The sequence below is a fragment of the Elephas maximus genome, chromosome 18 (genome assembly GCF_024166365.1).
Source record: "Elephas maximus indicus isolate mEleMax1 chromosome 18, mEleMax1 primary haplotype, whole genome shotgun sequence".
NCBI classification, from domain to species: Eukaryota; Metazoa; Chordata; class Mammalia; order Proboscidea; family Elephantidae; genus Elephas; species Elephas maximus.
In genome coordinates this window covers 41,568,195-41,590,816 of record NC_064836.1, presented here as the reverse complement: position 1 = coordinate 41,590,816, position 22,622 = coordinate 41,568,195, and the positions used below count along the sequence as shown (strand labels likewise).

Below are 22,622 nucleotides of genomic sequence, written 5' to 3'. Positions count from 1 at the left end.
TCTGTTATCGATAAGGTCGCAACGAGTCAGAGCTGACTCAAGGGCATCTAACAACAACAACAAAAATAACAATGGGACTCTCATTCCACCTTGTCTCTTAACGACATTAACACCCAAGCCAGGCAATTCTTGTAAGATGACAAAGAGAATATAATATAAAGCTAGGACAGTAGAGCAATTAAACATTTCAGTATAATTTCTATTCATTGACTTAGGAAAACACAACTCTGTATAAACTTTGTAGAACTCGGATATAATTATGTTGTTAAAAAAAAAAGCTGCCCTCAAATTGACTCTGACTCATGGTGACCTTATGTACAACAGAAGGAAACATTGCCTGGTTCTGTGCCATTCAAATAATCATTAGTATGCTTGAGTCTATTGTTGTGACTACTATATAGTGTCTTCCAACTGGGAACTTATCGTCCAGCGCTGTATCAGAAAATATTCTACTGTGACCCGTAGAGTTTTTGTTGTTGGCTAATTTTTTTAAGCAGATTTCCAGGCCTCTTTCCTAGTCTGCCTTAGTCTGGAAGCTTTGCTGAAACCTGGTTACCTTGGGTGGCCATGCTAGTATTTGAAATATTGGTCGCACAGCTTTCAGCATCATAGCAACTTGCAACCCACCACAGTATGACAATCTGACAAATTATCAGTGAGATATAAGTTGAGTTCTGAACTGAAGAACTGGACTCCCAGACTCCTATGAATATGTTCACAGACTTCATTTTCCAATTACTTCTTCTAATATCCACATGATTTCAATTATCTGATATCCACCACTGTTATAAGAATAAATCCCTTAACAATTATAAGCTATCTCTTAAAGTAAAAACTGTCAGGACCTGAATTCATCAGCTCTCCTCTACCTTGCTATGAGAACTACTGTTTAAAAGCAATGGCAAAACCCTGGATCACATGCAGTCATTACCCCGTATGCCAAAATAAATGGTCAGGATTTTAGACCTTTCCGTTAGACTATTTACTTCTTAAACTTAGAGAAGTCATTTAAAATTTTTGGTTATTATTGTTATTATTCCTACTGCTACTATTGTAAATAGATGGCATTTGACACTCTCAAAGACTGCTTCAAAGTCTGTAATTCAGTTTCAGTTCCTTGAGTTTAGGGTTCTTGTCTGTCTGCTTAATAGCTATATTCTCTGCAGCTGGCAAGATATCAGTGAATTCAGTAGAAGTGCAATAAATATGTGTTCATCTAAATTAATAAATAGTCTCCTAATTCTGTCAGTGGCCTGGCTTCTAGTGGCTGATCTATAAATATTTGATGAATAAGTTAAAATACCCCTAAGGAGTCAAAATAATAATGGCAGGTCATCTGTATTCACACACCAATGCAAAGATCGGCATTCTTTTCAACTAGGTTACTTATGGTAATCAAAATAGCATATTTTCCCAAAATTTTGTTTTTCATCTAATGCTGCTCTAAGTGACTTACACACAGAAAAACTTAGCCATCAAATAGTACCTTTAAGAACTTTACTTTTTTTTTTTTTTCTTATAGTGCCTGGGAGACAGAAAGAGTCCGTGTGCACATCAAGTAGCTTTATTGCAAAAAAGAGTTGAATAAGTATTTAGTGTTCACATTTCAATTTATATATTTTTTTTTTTCCTCTAAAAAGAAGTATAAAATATCCAACAATAGAAATACACGGGTCGTTATGACTTTAAACAATGGAAGTATTTCAATGTGCTCACTCGTCTATGCCAAGAAATTTGGCAGACAACTTCCTGACCAACTGACTAGAAGAGATACATATTTGTGCCCACTCCAAAGAAAGGTGATACAATGAAATGTGGAAATTATAGAATAATATCATTAATATCACACGCGAGTAAAATATTGCTGAAGATACTTCAAAAATGGTTGCAGCAGTACTTCAACTGGGAACTTCCAGAAATTCAAGCCAGATTCAAAAGAGGACATGGAATGGCAGATACCATGCCTGATGTCAGGTGGATCTTAGCTGAAAGCAGAGAATACCAGAACGATATTTACCTGTGTTCTATTGACTATGCAAAGGCATTTGACTGTGTGGATTATAACAAATTACGGATAACACTTCAAAGAATGGGAATTCCAGAACATCTAATTGTGTTTAAGGTGAACTTGTACATAGACCAAGAGGCAGTCATTCCAAGAGAACAAGGGGATACTGTATGGTTCAAAATCGGGAAAAATGTGCTTCATGGTTGTTTCCTTTCACCATACTTATTTAATCTGTACGCTAAGCAAATAATCTGAGAAGCTGGACTATGTGAAGAAGAATGTGGCATCAGGATTGAAGAAAGACTGATTAACAACCTGCAGTATGCAGATGACACAACCTTGCTTGCTGAAAGCAAAGAGGACTCGGAGCACTTACCAATGAAGATCAAAGACTAGCCTTCAGTATGGATGACGACTCAACATAAAGAAAACAAAAACCCTCACAACTGAACCAATAAGCAACATCATAATAAATGGAGAAAATATCAAAGCTGTCAAGGATTTCATTTTACTTGGATCCACAGTCAATGCCCATGAAGTAAAAAGAAATCAAACGCTGTATTGCACTGGGCAAATCTGCTGCAAAAGACCTCTTTAAAGTGTTTAGAAGCAAAGATATCACTTTGAGGATTAAGGCACGCCTGACTCAAGCCGTTGTGTTTTCAATCGCCTTATATGCATGCAAAAGCTGAACAACGAATAAGGAAGACTGAAGAATTGATGCTTTGAATTATGGTGTTGGTGAAGAATATACCATGAACTGCTAGAATAATGAACAAGTCTGTCTTGAAAGAAGTACAGCCAGAGTGCTCCTTGGAAGTGAGGATGAGAAGACTTCCTCTCACATACTTTGGACATGTTATCTGAGGGACTAGTCCCTGGAGAAGGACGTCATGCTTGGTAAGGTAGAGGGAGAGTGAAAAAGAGGAAGACCCTCAATGAGATGGACTGACTCAGTGGCTGCAACAATGGGCTCAAACATAGCAAGGATTTTGAGGACAGTGCAGGACCAGGCAGTGTTCTGCTCTGTTGTACATGGGCTTGCCATGAGTTGGAACTAACTAGACGGCACTTAAGGACAACAATGATTTTAAACAAAAGTCACTTAAACTCTTCAGGCATTAGATTACTCAACTGAAAATTTTAACCAATAAAATCTGCCTTATATGAGTCTAAGAGTTTTTATAAGTATTAAATAAAAACACTGATGTGAAAACTCTTTGAAAGTAAGAACTTAAAATTTATATTAAAATAATCAGATAGAAATAGCATCTAATAATATCATTAGTCATTAGTTAAAAAAAATTTATGAATTGTTTAGATAAAATGGTCTTTATTTTCCTCCATACATGTACTTCACAATTTCATGCTATTCCGAACAGTCACGGGTTTTTGAGCAATCTTTTTTTTTTTATCTGAATGTATTTTTCATAGTTGAAATATGACCAGCAGTAGACAAAACATTTTGAGACATTCAAGATAATTTTTTTGGCTGACAGTATTTATGACACTGGACCTCAAGTGCCCTGACTCTCAGATTATATTTTAAGGACTCTAACTTGGTATATAATATTCTTCTGATGATTCACAGTCTAATCTAATTTTGTTATAATGTAACTTTTAAACAGTTATCTATGTCAGTTTCTCAATTATTTCTTATGAGAAGATTGACATACACCCATAAGTGACTTCATGAAACCATCAGTAACTCTGCAGACTTTTATCGACTGACTCAATGAGTGACTCATTCAGTCAATTGTATAGGAGATTAGAAAATCTGACTGTAAAATAATGAGTATGTTAACAACGTTAATATTGAATTTTACCTGAAACCTGTGATCCTGGAACAGTTATAGAAATCATTCTACCCTTTTTATTCAGGAAAAAGACTTGCCACAAACAACCACCCTTCCATATGACTTAGATAAGATTCATGGATGACCCCTTGTTTACCTGCAACAAGCCAAGCACAGACCCTAAAAATTCCCATTCCTTGCCTCATAAACGAGTACCTGAATTTCTTGTCCCAACGGGTGAATCTAGAAATAAAGTGCTTGTGAGCCGAACTTTGGGTAACTGTCTCTCCTTCCCCTAAGTCCCTGATGTTTGACCCACCCTCTACCTGGGTCAACACACTACCCCTTTAAGGGCCCTTTTTGGAGAATAGGTTGACCTCAGCTTAATTAAAAATTCTAATTTACTATCTGTTGATGTCACCCACTCATCCGGTTTCCCCACACCTGTTTTGTTTTTTTCCTATCCTTGTTTACTCCCAGCCTCTATAAAAGAGAAACTGTTTTCTCCTCTTTGAGACCTTGCAGATCTAATTGTCAGAGTGTTCTCTTTATTGTAGCATCCTCTGTCCCCCATGACTACAGTATAGGCATACCTTGTTTAATTGTGCTTTGCTTTATTGCACTTCACAGATACTGTGGTTTTTTACAAATTGAAGGTTTGTGGCAACCCTGTGTCAAGCAAGTCTATTGCCATTTTTCCAACAGCGTGTGCTCACATATTGTAATTCTTACAATATTTCAAACTTTTTCATCATTATTTTTTCTGTTATGGTGATCTTTGGTCAGTGATCTTTGTTGTTACTTTTGTAACTGTTTCGGGGTGCCACGAACTGCACGCATATAAGATGGCAAGCTAAATTAATAAATTTTGTGTGTTCTGACTGCTCCACTCACAAGCCTTTTCCCCATTTCTCTCCCCCTCTTTGGGCCTCTATTCCCTAAGACATGTCAATATTGAAATTAGGTCAATTAATAACCTTACAATGGCCTCTAAGTGTTCAAGTGAAAGGCAGAGTCACACATCTCTCACTTTAAATTGAAAGCTAGAAATGATCAAGTTTAGTGAGGAAGGTCTATCAAAAGCTGAGATAGGCTGAAGGTTATGCCTCTTGTGCCAAAGAGTTGGCCAAGTTGTGAATGCAAAGGAAAAGTTCTTGAATGAAATTAAAAGTGCTGCTCCAGCAAACACACAAATGATAAGAAAGTGAAACAGACTTATTGCTAGTATGGAGAAAGTTTTAGTGGTCTGCCTAGAAGATCAAATCAGCTGCATTTCCTTAAGCCAAAGCCTAATACAGAGCAAAGCCCTCTCTCTCTTCAATTCTATGAAGGCTGAGAGAGGTGAGGGAGCTGCAGAAACAAAGTTTGAAGCTAGCAGAGGTAGGTTCATGAGGTTTAAGGAAAGAAGGTGTCTCTATAACACAAAAGTGCAAGGTGAAGGAGCAAGTGTTGATGTAGAAGCTGGAGGAAGTTATCCAGAAGATCTAGGTAGATAATTGATGAGGGTGGCGCACTAAACAGCAGATTTTCAATGTAGAGAAAACAGCTTTGTATCAGAAGATGCCGTCTAGGACTTTCATAGCTAGAAAGGAGAAGTGATTCCTGGCTTCAAAGCTTCAAAGGACAGGCTGACTCTTTCGTTAGGGGCAAAGGCAGCTGGTGACTTTAAGTTGAAACCACTGCTTATTTACCATTCCAAACATCCTACGGCCCTTAAGAATTATGCTAAATCTACTCTGCCTGTACTCTATAATGGGAACAGCAAAGTCTGGAAGATAGCACATCTATTAACAAAATGGTTTACTGAATATTTTAAGCCCACTGTTGAGGCCTACTGGTCAGGAAAAAAAAAGATTCCTTTCAAAGTATTACTGCTCATTGACAATGCACCTGGTCACCCAAGAGCTCTGACAGAGATTGCTATTTTCACGCCCGCTAACGCAACGTCCATTCCGCAGCCCATAGATAAAGGAGTAATTTCAACTTTCAAGTCTTATTATTTAAGAAATAAATATTCTAAGGCTATATAACTGCCATAGGTAGTGATTCCTCTGGTGGATCTTGGCAAAGTAAATTGCAAATCTTCTGGAAAGGATTCACCATTCTAGATCCAGTTAAGAGCATTCGTTATTCATGGGAGGCAGTCAAAATTTGAACAGTAACAGGAATTTGGAAGAAGTTGATTCCAGCCCTCATGGATTACTTTGAGAGTTTCAAGACGTCAGTGGAGGAAGTGGCTGCAGATGCAGTAGAAACAGCAAGAGAACTAGAATTAGAAGTGGAGCCTGAGATGTGACTGAATTGCTGCAATCTCATAATAAAACTTTAATGCATGAGGAGTTGCCTCTTACGAATGAGCAGAGGAAGTGGTTTCTTGAGATGGCATCCACTCGTGGTGAAGATGGTGTGAACATTGTTGAAATGACAACAAGGGATTTAGAATACTACATAAACACAGTTGATAAAGCAGTAGAAGCATTTGAGAGAATTGACTCCAATTTTGAAAGAAGCTCTACTGTGGGTAAAATGCTATCAAACAACACTGCATACTACAGAAAAATTTTTTGTGATAGAAAGAGTCAACTGATGCGGCAAACTTCAGTTTTGTCTCATTTTAAGAAATTGCCACAGGCACCCCAATCTTTAGCAACCAACGCCCTGATCAGCCAGCAGCCATCAACATCAACGCAAGACCTCTCCACCAGCAAAAAGCTCAGATGATGGTTAGTATTTACTTAGTGATTAAGTATTTTTTAATTAAGGGGCCCTGATGGTGCAGTAGTTAAGAGTTCAGGTTGTTAACCAAAAGGTCAGCAGTTCAAATCCACCAGCTGCTCCTTGGAAACCCTATGGGGCAGTTCTACTCTGTACTATAGGTCATTATGAGTCAGCATCTATTCAATGGCAATGAGACGGAACAGTGTTTTTTCAGACATAATCATATTGCACACTTAATAGACTACAGTGTGGTGTAAACATAACTTTTATAATCACTGGGAAAACAAAAAATCTGTGTAACCTACTTTATTGTGATATTTGCTTTATTGCAGTGGTCTGAAACCGAACCCGCGATACCTCTGAGGTATACCTATAGTCCTTTTGTCGTTCCTGAGTAAAGCTTCTCCCCATCAAAGTCTTGATGTGTGTATGTGTGTGTGTGTGTGTGTGTTTTGAGAACTAACATCTAAGACACACACTTTGCTGGCAATACTGATTTTAGAATTAAAACAGAAGATAAAAAGTATTACAGATTTTCCAAGCACTAAAGCTACTCTTTGGTAGTCTCAGTAAACTCGCTCTGAATAGCACAGTACAGTTTTGTATGCTAAAAGAAAACTTCTATGTAGTTCCTACTGGCCTAAATAGTTCATACAACTTAGAAGCTTTGACACCAGATCAGAACCATCATTTTCTTTAGTAATATGGCTTATTAATAACTGAAGCCTTAGCTTATCTCATTCTTGGAGCATTGAGGTACAGGACCTTTGATTACTTTTTCTACATTTGATCTCTTCAGCATAAGCCACATTTTAAAACCACTGCTCTAATTATATTCAACCACTGAAGTAACGTTTTGTCAGTTTTCCCCTGGGACCTAGATTGATGTTTCCATCCTCTATGAAACCCAGTATGATCACATAACTAGGATTATATTTACTTTCTGTAAATAGACCACGATATTAATATTGGAAGCTCTTTGAAATTATTTAACTCTTGTCATGTTTTCTGCCCTCATTGTGTAGTGATTGATGAGGTAATATTTGCAATGTGTAATAAATTCCATGAGTGAAAGCTGTTGAATAAGTAATAGAGGACAAGCTATTCTTATTAAATACTAATTAATTTGAGATTTCCTCATTTCTTGTCCTTCTTAAAAAAGGTTGGAAAACCAAGTAATAAAATATTTACCAACCAAATTAAGAAAATTCTCTTTGTTTTATCACAGAACACTTGACACATTTCGGTAGCTATCTTTTGATTACTTGGTTGGAATATTCCCCTCAGGCAAATATTTGAATTAACAACAGTAGCATAATCAGCAGCAACAATACCAACAATTAAGCAAATTTATTTTACAAGGTTGAAGCCTTTTCTTTAACTTCTTACTCCCAATTCCTTATGTGTATCAAAAGTAATAGCTGTTAACTATATTATTGTTTCACATAATTTTTCCAAGTGCGTTCTGTTTTCTATTCCACTCTTGCTTCCATTGCTTCTGTGATGCAATGGACAGAATGAAAAGGGGGTTGCTACTTAACAGTAATTATGCTTTGGGTACGTTGAGTATATTTAACCAAGTACGGCCAAGTTCTATGGGTTCACCTAAACCATTTTTAATACAGAAGAAATAAAATGTGTTTATTGCTTTTAAAAATAAATGCTAGAATTTCGACTTGGATCTTCAAACCACATTTCCTCTTGTACTCTTTTGAAAATGAAATTGAAAAATTAGTGAAGCTGAAATATCAGGCCAATACCACTCAGAATACTTACTAAATATTAACATACTGTACAATATCAAAGCACTTTTGTCTGTTTCTTCAACTAGTATCAAGTTGTAACCACTGTTATCATCTTTACTAGAAAGTAAGTCTGTTTTTCCAATGTGGGATTTATTTGAAGGTTTCCAAAAAACTTTAAAAGTACATTAAATTATGAAGAAAATAGGTTTCGTTTTGCAGTTTTTCTGTTAAGCCAGTTTTTATTGACTGCCTTAGGCTGACATTTTGAAATCAAGAGTGAACAACTCCTCTATCAAAAATCTGATTTTTGAAGATTAGGTTTGCATTAAAGTTACTAAAAGTTTGATAAGAATTAGTGTATCACGTGTTTAGTGATTATAAATCAAATCAAAATAGTTCAAATAATCCCAACTTACATATTATATGCTCAATTGTATAAAAAGTTCACAGCATAAAGATTTTGCAAATCTAGTAATAGCTGTTAAAAGCACGGGGGGATATTTTTAGATTTAGACAAATTTTACATGCCTTTTTTACATTAGAATTTCCACATTGTATGTTTTCTCTCTCAAAGGGTTTGTTCTATTAGACATAGACAAATTGAAGAACTGATTGTACATTTAGAAGTAAATTGGAATTTTTCTAGATAGTTTGTGCCAGATAATGTAATAACAAAACTATTAATTTTAAATTATTATGTAAGCTCTATTGACCATGAAATAATTGGTTAAAATTAATAATGAATTTATATTCATTAACCATGAAGAAAACTATTATTATTTTACTCGCCAAAAAAACCTCACTAACAATAGGGAAAAAGACTTCCAAAGTCTCTCTCTGTTTCACTTTACTTAAAATGAATTATTAAACAGTGTTTAGGAGAAGGCTTTAGCAAATCACTAATTTAAGATTACTTGGGAACTCACAGGTATCAGTTTCCAGGTTTCAAAGGCCCACCCAATAATTAACACAACCAATAAGGAAGAAGTACGTCATTGGTACATTACATGGAAACTTCAGAGCTCTGTGACTAAGAGAAGTTTCCAAAAGCTTACAGATGAAGAAGAAAAAAAAAAAAAAGTTTGCATAAAAGGCTGAGAATCAGAATGGCATTGAACTTCAAGAGCCACACTGGAAACTATTCGATAATTAACATGGCATTCAAAATTCCAAGGTAAAACTTTTTTTTTTTAACACAGAGTAAAATCCTTGGCCAAACAATAAGCAAAGTGAAAAATAAAGATTTCCAGCTACGCAAAATTTTCAAAAAGTACTCTTCACTCTTCAATTTGCATTTTCTCAGGAAACTACCAATGGAAATAACGTATCAAAATCATTTTCATTACCTGTAGAACCATGCTGGAAGTTCAGAGGGCCATGAGGAAGAGATCTCCAAGAAGATAAAGAAAATTTAAGAACATGATGAGTTTGCATACTTTTTAAAACTGTTTTACATGCGTGGTGGAATGTTTATCATAAATTATGTAAGCACAACAGAATTTATGTACACAGAAAAGAGAGCAAATTTAAACAACAGTGATTAACTCCATACAAAACAAACAAAAGAGATTTAAAACAGTGAAAAACAATCATTGTATACTCCTTAGCTCATTGTAAAAAGAGAGAGTAATTTATGTTGTATGTAATGTAGATAGTGTATGCTCACATTCATTAATAAGAAGTCAAAAAACAATGAAGAAATGCAAACATTATATAAATATTGCAGCTAAGTACAAAAGAAACAGCACAATCATTGAAAGTGGCGGCCTGTAGGACAGTTGTATGGAGAAATGTGGGGAAGGGGACTGTTCTTTTCCTTAATACACCCAAAACCAAACCAGTTGCCGTTGAGTCGGTTTTGACTCATAGTGACCCTATAGGACAGAGTAGAACTGCCCCAGGCGGTTTTCAGGGAGTTCCTGGTAGATTTGAACTGCCAACCTTTTAGGTTAGTAGCCATAGCTCTTAACCACTATGCCACCAGTGTTTCCTTTCCTTAATAGGCCTTGAAAAGCTTTTCGGCATTCCACCTTTACAAATATAATGTAAAAAAAGCTAACTTAGATTTTAATAAAACCATTAAATGGAATTGGCTTTCTGATTTTCAAATCAACAGTGAACTAAATGCCAAATTTTAACTTACATATTTCTTCAGTGTTTGACTTTTTCAAGTGAACGTGTATTTTGTAATGAGAAAAACCCACAAAAAACCAGTAAGTCGATTTTTAAAATGAATAGGTGTCTAAAGCATGTTATTTTTTTCTGAGGATTTTGTTTTTGTTTCTAATTTGAGACTATCTACCTATCATGTTTTACTTGAAATACAGACTTACGCAGTTGTTTTCCTTAGAATGCTGTATACGCTATTCCTTTTTCTTCTAGTTTTGAAAATTGCCTTGGAGAATTCTAAGACCAGACTTATTTTGATCCTTTTCCTGAAGATAAACTATGTATCAGGTGGATTATAATTAACACATGCAGAATTTTGTTTTCCTAAGTGACTCTAGAATTAGTTTGGATATTGTTCTGGTTGGCTATGTTTCACTAAGGATTAGAAAAATATCTGTATTTTTAAGTTTGATTGTTCTGTAGTATTTTGTCATTTATTTGTTGTTTTTCAGGGGGTTGTTGTTGGTGCTGGTGGTGGTTGTGACATTTCCAGTTTAGATATCAAGTCTATGTGAGATTCATAAAGTTTACTATGCTCTTTACTAGCCTAAATAATGTAAGAATTGTCCTATCTTTAACAATCCAAAGGCTTTCAGGAGTTCAGTTTATTAATGACCTTTTTAGCTCCTTAAATGGTTGTAAGATTTTTCAGGTTGACACTTTTTCTCCTTGACTTAATAGTAGTAAATATGATGAAGAGGAGGAGGAGATGATGATAGGAAATTCATAAAGTGTTTCAAGAACTCAATAACTTAAATTTTATTATGATAGAATTATTATGCATTGTCTTAAATATTATGTTAATTAAGCATCAAGATTTTTAGGTGAATTTGTTTTTTTATTTTATATATTTTTAATTTTAATGTTCTTCCACATAAATCATTTAATGGTTTTATATTTGTCTGTTTTCTCTCTTTGAAGGTTTGTTTTACTTTATCATTTTCTTATCTTATGCCGATGTGTAGAAATCTGAATGCATAAGTTTTAATTTCTCTGAATGACTTAGAAATATGTTAAAATTTAGTATTTGATAAAAGGTTTCTAGAAGCTAATTTTGCCTGACATAGGCATTCAAAAGTCATACTGAAAATTACTTTGTCAGCATAATAAGTAAGACAGGTTACAAAAACAAAAATCAAACCCATTGCCGTCAAGTTGATTCTGACTCATAACAACCCCTATAGGGTTTCCAAGGCTGTAAATCTCCATGGAAGCAGACTGCCACATCTTTATCCCACAGAGCTGCTGATGGTTTCAAACCACTGACCTTTTGGTTAGAAATCAATCTTTTTAACCACCGAGCCACCAGGACTCCTAAAGTAAGAGAAGTTAATCAATCTTAAAATGCCAGGGGTCACAGAAATAATAATTTAAGCAAACGCAAGAGAAAGGGACAGAGACCAGTCTGGTGGAACAAAAATCTTAATATAATTGGAGTTTCCTCTTTAAAAACTGTAATATTTTATCTCCTAGGTATACAAATAGCAATATGTCATGCATTTTATGACTTCCATAAGGCCTTTAATACATTTAAGATACAGAATATAATATCTGATGGTTGGCTATAGAACATTTTCTGTTAGAAAGCAAAATTACTCATAAAACTTGTATTAATCAGCCCAGCTTCATATACAATAGAATGTGCAGATTTTCTTTCTGCTCAGAATTCATCATGATGCTGAACACAATCATGTTTTTGAAATTTGAACCATATGATCTTAAGACACTTTAAAACCATTAATTCAGCAATAAATAATTTTTTATTTGTTTAAATTGGGCATATTTAAAGCACGTAGATCAAATTGAATTATAGTACTTTTTTCTCAGCATGACACACAGTACTTGTAATAGGTAGCTTGGAAAATATTTCTGAGAGTTTATAGTCTGAAGAAAAGGCAACTTTATAAACAATAGCAAAGACAATGTCTTGAGTGTGGCACTGGCAAAGACAGTTATAGATTTCAGATACAAATAATGAGCTGATCACTTGGAGCATGAAAAGATTAATAACATAAGAGTACCCAAAGTTTGCATAGTAGCCTTTAAACACTGGTTCATTTCTTCTGTTTATATTAGCAAACAATAAAAGTGCTTTCAGAATATTGTGGAAAACTCAGAACTGATATAATAAACTATTCCTATGTTAATTATGTGATATCATTCTTTATACAGTAGAACATATTTTATTTCAGTTGGATAACTACTCAAAATATTGTAACTAAATTTCCTATGGGTGAAGTGTAGATTTTCGAGGAAGAAATATGCAAATGCGTTTAATAAAATCGACTACACTTGCTTGATGAATTGACATCTTTATTCATTGTAGGATAATTCAGTAGTTATTTGCTCCATGTAGATCTGTTGGGGAAGTTTGTCTCCTACTTATTCCTTACAATATGAGAAGAAAATATTTGCTTTATACACACCCTGAGAAGAAGATTTCTGTTTTGCTACTCTATTTTGTACATAGCAGTTGTCATTTTCCAGGAAAAATATCTTTTAGTTGTTTATTAATCATAAAATAAATTTATTTCTCATTCGGAAGAAATTTTAGGGTGTGTGTGTATGTGTGTGAGACAAAGGGTAGGGTTTAAAAAAAAAAAACTGCCCTGGAAGGGGCTGGGGAGACTCAGTTTTCAATTTCAAAACATTAGAGTGGTGGCATAAGATATAGATATACAATATGAAAGTATCTTGATATTTTAAAAATTATAATGGTATAAACTAATATTTATTCCATGATTGGTAAATGTTCAAGACCTGTGCCAAGCTCTTTGCACATATTATCTCACACAATTCTTATAAAAAACTGCCTCGTATATTTTATTATCATATTGAAGATAAAAGGGTTAACATTCACAGAGGTTATATAACTTGTCATACACTTTTAAATTCATAGCCAGGATTTAATCCAAGTGATCTGACCCTCAGCCTGCAATCTTATACATGTTATATGTTTTGATTATCTTAAAAGAACCTGTTAACAAAAGGCACTTTTTTTACTCTCTTAATTGCTTGCTCTGAAAAACTGTAAGTTGAGAGAAACTGTCAAAAATAAATATTAAAATGTGGGACTTTAACAGAAAACCTAAATTTTAGACAGAATATTGTATAATTGTTTTCCAGGTTAAGCACTTAAAATAGATTCATTCACTCATTTGTTCATTCATTCATTGAAAACGTCATTGAGATTAAAATCTGTAGACATAATGCTGATGAAAAATAAGCAGGATCCCTGACCTATTATAGATTATTATATATATATCTCCAAGAGTAATAACATATTTTATTTTATTTTTTAAAATATGACATTTTAAAAATTACAAATATGAGTAATTCTAAGAAAAAGAGAGACACAGAAGCTAGAAGGGATGAAGAATGAAGATCTGTCCTCTGATAAATAATGTTAACTGAGTTGGAATTTGAAGAATGAGTTATAGTTATCAAGTTAAAAATGGCAAGAAGAATATTTCAGGAAGAGGATACATGTGCAAAGACCCCATGTAGGCAAAAAGATAAACACATATGGGAGTCTCAATGACCTCATATATTCTTTTCAATGTGCATGAATAGGAACTTTGAAGACAGAGTACTTTGCTCTCATAGGCCACGGTATGCAGTTATACCTTTTGCTGAATAACAGTGGGAATCAAATCTCAAAGAATTTTCACCAAAAAGGTGGGGATAGTGGCAGTTGTCAAAGACAATTTCTTCGAATGATCAATTTTATCACAACTAACATTTATTGGGCAATTTTAATACTGTGTTCCTTTGCCAGGAATATGTAAGAAAATTCCCCTTAAAATTATGAAATGGATAATATTATTAAATCTACTTTAGATTTGAAGATGCTGATGTTTAAAACAGTGATTTTCAAACTTCACTATCCATTGGGGCCACTTGGAGAGCTTCAATCCCAAGAGTTTGCATTTTGAACAGTTTCTAGTTGCTACTAGTTCACTAGTTCATTTTGCTAGCGCATTCCGAGCATCAAGACATTAGAAACACCAACTTTCCCAAAGACAAAGTATTGGGAACTGGTAGAATTGATATTGTACTTCACTATCTGACTCCATGATGTTCTCACTTCATAGAACAGCCTCTGGTCCAATAAAAGTCCAATAGAAAATGAAATAAACACCACCACATCAATATCTCAATTGACATTTTAATAAAAGAGAGATTAGCATGTAGCGTAAGGTTATAATTTTGAATTACTTATAGATGTTTTTGTTTTTTTATACATAATTTTTTTATCTAGAAGATTGTGTGAATTTATTGAGGTTATGACTTTCATGCAGTACCACCGAATGCAGAAATCCTTTGAAAACACTAATACGTACTGTTCATTCAAGCACTGTTTGGGTTGTTTTTTTTTTTTAAATCTTAGCTTTTTCTTTTTTTATCTGAAAAATCTACTACCTTACTCCTTTCATTCAGGAGCTTCAGTTCTTCAATACAGGGCTTCCTAAATAGCAAAGTAGGGTAACTTTTAATTTAATATATGGAGAAACATGTGGCAGTTTGCTTTCATAAAGATTTGTAGCCTTGGAAATCCTATGGTGCAGTTCTACCATGTCTGTCCTACAAAGTCACTTTGAGTCGAAATTGACAATGGCAACAAATTTGGTTTTTGGTTTACGTTGATATAAATCTCTGTGGTACTGAAATGGCATTTAAGTTTTAATAAACAAGAAGCTTTGGTGGCAAAGTGGTTAAGTGCTTGGTTGCTAATAGAAACATTGGTGGTTAGACACCAACCAGCATTTCTACCTGAGAAAAGACCTGGCAATCTGCTCCCATACAGATTACAGCTAGGAAACCCTATAGGGCAGTTGTACTCTGTCATATAGGGTCACTATGAGTTGGATTGGACTCAATGGCAGACAACAACATGATTAATGAAATTGTTACACTGTTTTGCTGTTGCCCAGAGAGGAGAGTTACCGTATATACAGAAATGAAGGGTAGACCAGTGGTTCTCAAGATGTAGCCCCCAAGGCATCAGCATTGGCACCACATAGGCTTCACATCTTAGAACATTGAAACTGCACCACATTGCTAGAATCCAAATTCCTAGGGCCAATCCCACTGCTGGCACCCTCGTGGTGTAGTGGTTAAGAGCTGGTCTGTTAACCAGAAGGTGGGCAGTTCAAATCCAGTAACTCCTCCATAGAAACCCTAGGGGGCAGTTCTACTGTCACCTCTACTGAATCAAAAACTCTGGAAATAGAGGCCCAGTAATTTTAGTTTTAACTAACTCCCCAGATAATTCTGAAGTGTGAATCCTTGAAAACCACTGAGTCAGGTGGTTGGTATAGACATATTTTTGATCCATACATTTAAATATTTTACCTTACACATTGAGGTGGCCTGATTATGCCATTTGTTAAATAACAGTATTAATTGAGCATAGAACCCCTTAGCATTCTGGAGTTTACTTTTTGTTTCCTATTATTGCCTCTTGTCATTTAAGTCAGGACTACATTATAAAAATAACAGTAATATAATTAAATATCATGTATCTATATATCTTATATATATATATGTATGTGTATTATGTGGGAGATAAAAACTTTGTATCAGTCGTAACCTCGATAAATTCACATAATCTTTTAGAAGACAAAAAATTTATGTGTAAAAAAACAAAAACACAAACACCTTAAGAATTGAATACCAAAGTAGGCATAATAATCAAAAAGTTAAAAATTAATGAAATATAACATGTATCATGTACGTCTTGCCCTGAAGTAATGAATTCACCTTAAAATATGTTTAGCTTAAAGTCAAGACCGATATATGCACTTGGAGAATTTATCTCAATAAATAAGAAAATAGTTTGGTGGGTTTTAGAAATCTACAAGAATTTTTTAAAATATCAGCCAAGTGTTCAACCCACACTATTGGAATATATGAAAAAATTCCATGCATTATATTCCTGTATGTCTATACATATAAAACACAAACACACACCAGCAGATCCAATCTCAAAAGATTATAATAACGTTAGGTTACAGATTGTGTTCCTTTATTCCTTAATGCTATGGATATTTAGATTTTGTCTAACAAAGGAGGTTAAAAGTTTTAATTTTGTAGTAGAATATGTGTTTCATCTTCCATATAAAGTTTTAAACCCTTGTTCTAAACTTACTCCAAAAGAAGATGAATATTTTGACATTTACACAATGTTCAATAATGTCTACACCATCATCACAAGGCTATCCTCCCTTATTCTACATTTTGGGTAGCAGATTTATATGACAAAATCTTTTAGAAAATTATTATGATGATATACTAATTCAAACATTTCTCAACAAATAACATAATAGTAAAATAAAAAAGTTCTAAATTGACACCTTGATTATAAAATATGAAATAACCAAAGATTTTTCAATAGAGACTTGTCAGATATCACAGGAGTATTATTGAGGAAATGTAAAAAGTGTGACAGAAATTCCTGCACAAAGCCATCCATAAGATGTGGTGGTGTGTTTTACGTTTTACCTCAGATAAATTCTATATTCTTTTAAAGAATGTTATATTGACAGCTTCATCGACTGACATCTGGCTACTCACATACTTTAGCATGTTGGGTAAAGAGAATTCATGCTTTCTTGACCTTCCTTTTTAGGTATATAAAACTGAACCTGCAGGAGCCATTTTGATGTCCGAGGACAGTTATATATCTGTTTGATTTTTAACCTCAGTTTCTGTACAGAGATTGAAAAAAATCTCACTTCATAAGTAAGACAAAATTTCCTTTTACATGGATTCATGAACAGTAGAAATGGTATTTAAACTACCATGTATTGCCAAATAGCACTTGGGCACTTATGGAATTACCTTATTTTAAGGGTACTATTTTTGAAATTCAAAATTGTGCACCTTTGATTTCTTTTTTTATGTCCTACACTTATGGCTGCTAACCAAAAGACTGGCAGTTTGAATTCACCAGGTGCTCCTTGGAAACCCTATTGAGCAGTTCTACTCTGTCCTGTAGAGTTGCTATTAGTCGGAATCGACGCCAAGGCGAAAGGGTAATACTTCGTGACAGCTTGTTGAAGACACAGATGCAAATGTTGGCATGTGTCAGGCATGCGTTCTTGAAAGAGAATTGCTTGTTCCTTTAAATATATGCAAAGATGGTGGTATAGCAATTTTTTTGTCCAATTGGCATGTCCAAAAAGGTGTGGTAGAACTAAATTTTTGTACTCGAAAAAAAAAGCACTTAAAAATGCTTAATTTCTTAATGTATTTTTTCTAGTACTTGCCATTTATGAATTGGATTAGCCTTAGCATTTTAAATTTAAATAAAAGAGTTGTTTGTATTCTTTATAATTAATTAAATTATATTTATACAAAATTCTCCAAAGATAATTTCTAACTGATATAAACATTTTAGTTTTGGTAATATATAGATACAAAAATACCTTTTTAAAAAAAATTTTATATACAAATATAAAAATATTTTAGAGAAATCAATAACAGTATATATATAGTGAGAAAATTTAAAAAAGAAAGAATAATTAGGCTGAAAATTCTTTTATTCTCCACAGTACTTGTCTTTAGGTATGATAGAAACTTTAAGTAAATATATTTACAAAGTGTATATTTCATTATTTATGTTCATAGTTTTCTTTTTTCACTATGAATATAATACTTAATAGATTGCAATGAGTTTTATGCTAAATTTACTCACTGAATTAATAATTAAAACAAAATTTGCACTGCAAAAAATGGATTTTCAAAAGAAAACCAGATTTGAAAACTACTATTGTAAAATTCTGAAACTGCAGTACTGGAAAATACAACCCCTAGTTATTTAATAAAATCAAGTGACCTAACTCAAACTAGATGTGCCTGGTTGACAATCTGCTCACCGGAGCAATTCTCAGTATGTTTTATCTAGTTTGGAGGGAAACTGACAGATATTGCTTTTTGCCAAGAAACTGCCAAGATGACCTTTGAGTCATTCCTTAATTGTGAAGAAGAAAACAGAGAAGATGGACAGGCTTGGTCAATTCTGATAATCAAGGGGCCTCTTAACATTTTCAGTTAAGAAAAAATGGAATTTATAATAAGAATGTTTGGATAATATCTAATAAAAATGAGCTTTGTGATATGAAAGTTACCACAATACAACTGCTAAGAGCCCCAGCAATTAAGTCATGAATATCTAAGATAGCAAATAAATAGGGAAGAAATAGTGAATACAAATAAAATTGTGTATGAGAGCAAAGAACAGACTCCAAATTAAGGAAGTTGTCTAAATCTAAAATTCTTAATCCTGAATATATATAAATTGCAGATAATGATTAACTTAGAAACAGATTCTTAAATAATTAGCCATTCCACAGCAACTTAATACTATTTCACTGTCTAGCAAGAATCATAATAATATAACAGCAGTTTCCTAATGCTAAATTAGTAGATATCTAATGATCGTTTTTGGTTCGTTTGTTTTGTGTCACTTTCAGGAAGGAACATGAAACATCTAAGAATGCGATTTTTAAAAGCCACTAATCTTTCTGACTAATCCTACTTATCAAGAATTGATCATTATTCCTCTAGCTACCACTGTAACGAACCAAAACCAAACCTACTGCGTCACGTCAATTCCAACTTGTAGTGACCCTATCGGACAGAGCAGAACTGCCCCATAGGCTGTAATCTTTATGGAAGCAGGCTGCCACATCTTTCTATCATGGAACAGCTGGTAGGTTGGGATTGCTGACCTTTAGGTTCACAGCCAAGCCCTTAACCATTGTGCAAACAGTGCTCCTTACCACTGTAGCAAACACCCCAAATCTACATATCTTAAAACAATGCAGACTCTTATATTTCCTCCCTACTACATAATCATTTTGTGTTGGGGTTGGAGAATGGAGTGGAGTCCTACTTTGTGTCCAGGCAATGGAGAGCACTAGAAATATTCTCTATTTGTGGACATTCATAAAGCCACACTATTATTACATGGTTGATGACTTTCTACCATGAAACTCATTTTCACATAAAATTTATATGTATTTAAGTTATGTATTGAATATGTTTACACTATATTTATATTAAATTTTGTCATTTTTTTAGGTTATTACTCTACACATATAATTATTAATATGCACAATTATTAGTAGATCAGACAATCAACTCTCAAAATCTTCCTATATTACAAATTAATCACATTTCAAGATGTTTGATTTTTAAGATATAAAATTGTATAGGTAATTTTTTATGTCTTTCAATGGCTTTGATAATGCTGGGAATTTTATAAAATTAAAAGCATAAATAAATTGACTGTCATGGTTATCATACTTAATTATTAAACAAAATATTAAAGATGTAGTATGCATAAAGTGAAGGATATTTATGAGGTATATTTTTCCAAAGAGATGTATTATGGGGATACAACAATAGAGTAGAGAATCAGATTATCTTGGATTACTTATTGACAGTATTTCTTTGAATACCATGCTGCATAGAGTCTAAGCCAAATGGGATCAACTTGACAGCAATGGGTTTGGTTTGGTTTCACACCAAGTTCATAAACACAGTATGGATATTTTATATATTCCTGAAAAATGACTGCAATCTACTTGCCAATATTGCCAATACAATAACAACTGTGAGCTTTAAACCAAAGAAAACCATGTCGTCCATACAAAAAAAAAGAAAGAAATTTCACCATCTCTTGGTATTGGAGATACAAAGACTCACATTTTATAGACTTACAGACTAGTGGAAAAGACTACAGAACATTTTATAGTAATGCACCACAATGACCTTAGTAATTTTTATAATAACAGAGTGTTGAAGAAAATATTGAGAAAATGTTCAGAGCAACTACCTTAGTTGTTTCTTAATCTAGCTAGATGAAGTTAAGGGAGCAAGTCAACAGGTGAGAAGGGTGTTTATGAAAAATTTTAAAGATGTTTAGAGAAAACATGCACTTTTTTAAAACTGTAAATGGGTCATAGTTTGTGGGATGGCAGAATCCAGAACATGAACCTAGGGAGATCAGATACCATGTCATTGGGAAGAGGAGGAAAGAGGCCCTGAGATGACTCCTTACAAGGGGCGACTACTGTCTTGGAAAACTAATCCTCCCCCGAGAGTTTCCCTTTAAGCCTCCTAGTATTTATATGATAACCCCCAATGGAAGATTTAAACGCAGCACGAGCCTGTGTCTTTCCATCACAAATTTCCACTCTGACACATGGAACCCGGTGTGGCCTGTCTTGACCATCCTCATGGGGCTCCTCAGCTTCCTTGTGGAGAAGGGCCCCACACTGGGCAGCATCGAGACCTCGGACTTCCCGAAAAGACAACTGGCTGCACAGAGCTTAGAGCTCAACCTGAATGACAAAGTATGAGTCAGAGTAACTTCATCAGCTAACAACAATAACAATCACATGCACTGCACATGCACAATTTTTCAATCTTCTTTAGCAGATAAATCCCAGTATATAAGCCAAAGTTTATATAATTTTATTGTTTCAAATAATATTTCCTTATAAAGTGCAAAATATTGGAGTCCACATGAACCTTAGTTGGGTCACTGGTAACTGTTATTTTTTGTTATCTATACACACACACACACACCTACAAATCATGAGTCGTATTCAGTGTTTTGAGAACTGCTTTGGATAGCTTGAAAACATTCCTAACCCCCCTAGCTGTGACTTATAAAATAATTTTCATTATCTTATTTTGAAGTTATTATTGCATTATAGTTATGAAAGATGCTACCATTAGGTGATATTAAGTGAAAAATATACAGGAAGATCATTTTGTATTATTTTCTACAACTAAGAACCTACAAGTATAGAAAAACTAAAAAACTTTGAAAAATATGAATCCCTGTTATTCTACAACATTTTCTCTTAAACCTACTCCAAGTAGATGTTTGGCCACTTAAAATTATCCTTTTCAGATCAAAAATGACCTCCACAATTCAAAGTCTTCACCTTGACACAGATAGTTAATTCTTCATGATAGCATTTCACAAGGCTTACCAGTTGCCATACAGTGAACTCTGAGTCATAATGGTCCCATGTGTGTCTGGGTCGAACTGTGTTCCACGGAGCTGTCAATAACTGATTTTTCAGTTGTAGATTACCAGGCCTTTCTTCTGAAGCGACTCTGAGTGGACTAAGACCAAAAACCTTTCAGTTAGCAAACGAGTATGTTAACCATTTGTATCACTCCGGGCTCCTCACAAAGCTTACAGGGTAGCCTATTGTCTTGCTTTTTCTCATACTCACCCAGTTGCTCTCCTCTGTCTCTTTTGTTGATTTTTTTCCTTTGTTCTGAACCTTATTTAACCCTGAAGATCCCCAACGCTCGGAGTTTTGGAATCGTCTCTCTTTATAAAGATGAGACTATCAGTTTTCTGGTGACCTTATTCAGGCTAATGGCTCTTAGTATTATTTATATTCTGTATAAATCTCAGAAACCTTTCCTGAACTCTGGACTTCAGCAGCTGGCTGCTTCTCGTACAAGGTTCATACGCATCTCAATCTCAGTATCCAAAACGCAATTCTGATCTTCCACATTAAAATCAGGTTTAAACACAGCCTTCTTTATTTCATTGGCAAAACCCTTGTTTCATTTATGACAACTTCATCTGTCTAACTTTGCAAGTCAAAAATCTAAAAGTCTGTTTACACTTTTGTTTCTTTTCTCAAACCCTACTTCCAATTTATGACAAAATCCTCTTGTTTATTTTTTGTTGTTGTTTTCTTTAAAATACATCCAGAATACAGACACTTCTTACCACCTCTGGGATTGCTGCCCTGATCTGAGCCACCATCATCTCTTTCCTGGATCACTGCGATTTAGCGTAATACTGTAAAGTCAAAGTAGTGTATGACTATGCCCATATAATGATGAAACCCTACACAAGGGTTCCCCCATTTTCTCAGAGTATGAGTCTGTTAGCTATATGATCTCAGTTCCAATTTCATATTCTCTTTTTTATTCAAAGCAGTCCAAGTCCAAATTTGAAAGTCAGTTAAAAATATGTAGGGAAAAATGAAACCAAAGAAAACTAAAAAACAAACATACAAAAAAATGCAGAGATAAGACTTTGAATAAATTTATTCCTTTCAAAACTTAGGGAAAAAATTTCATCCATGAAAACAAATATAAAAAGAAATGTTCAGAGAATAAAAGCAGCTAATGGGAATT

At 34.1% G+C, this 22,622-nt stretch overlaps 1 pseudogene; it reads left to right on the top strand.

Moving 5' to 3' along the window:
• The first annotated feature begins 4,787 nt into the window (after positions 1 to 4,787).
• Positions 4,788 to 6,525, top strand: LOC126061306 (tigger transposable element-derived protein 1-like; annotated as a pseudogene).
• Positions 6,526 to 22,622: the final 16,097 nt, after the last annotated feature.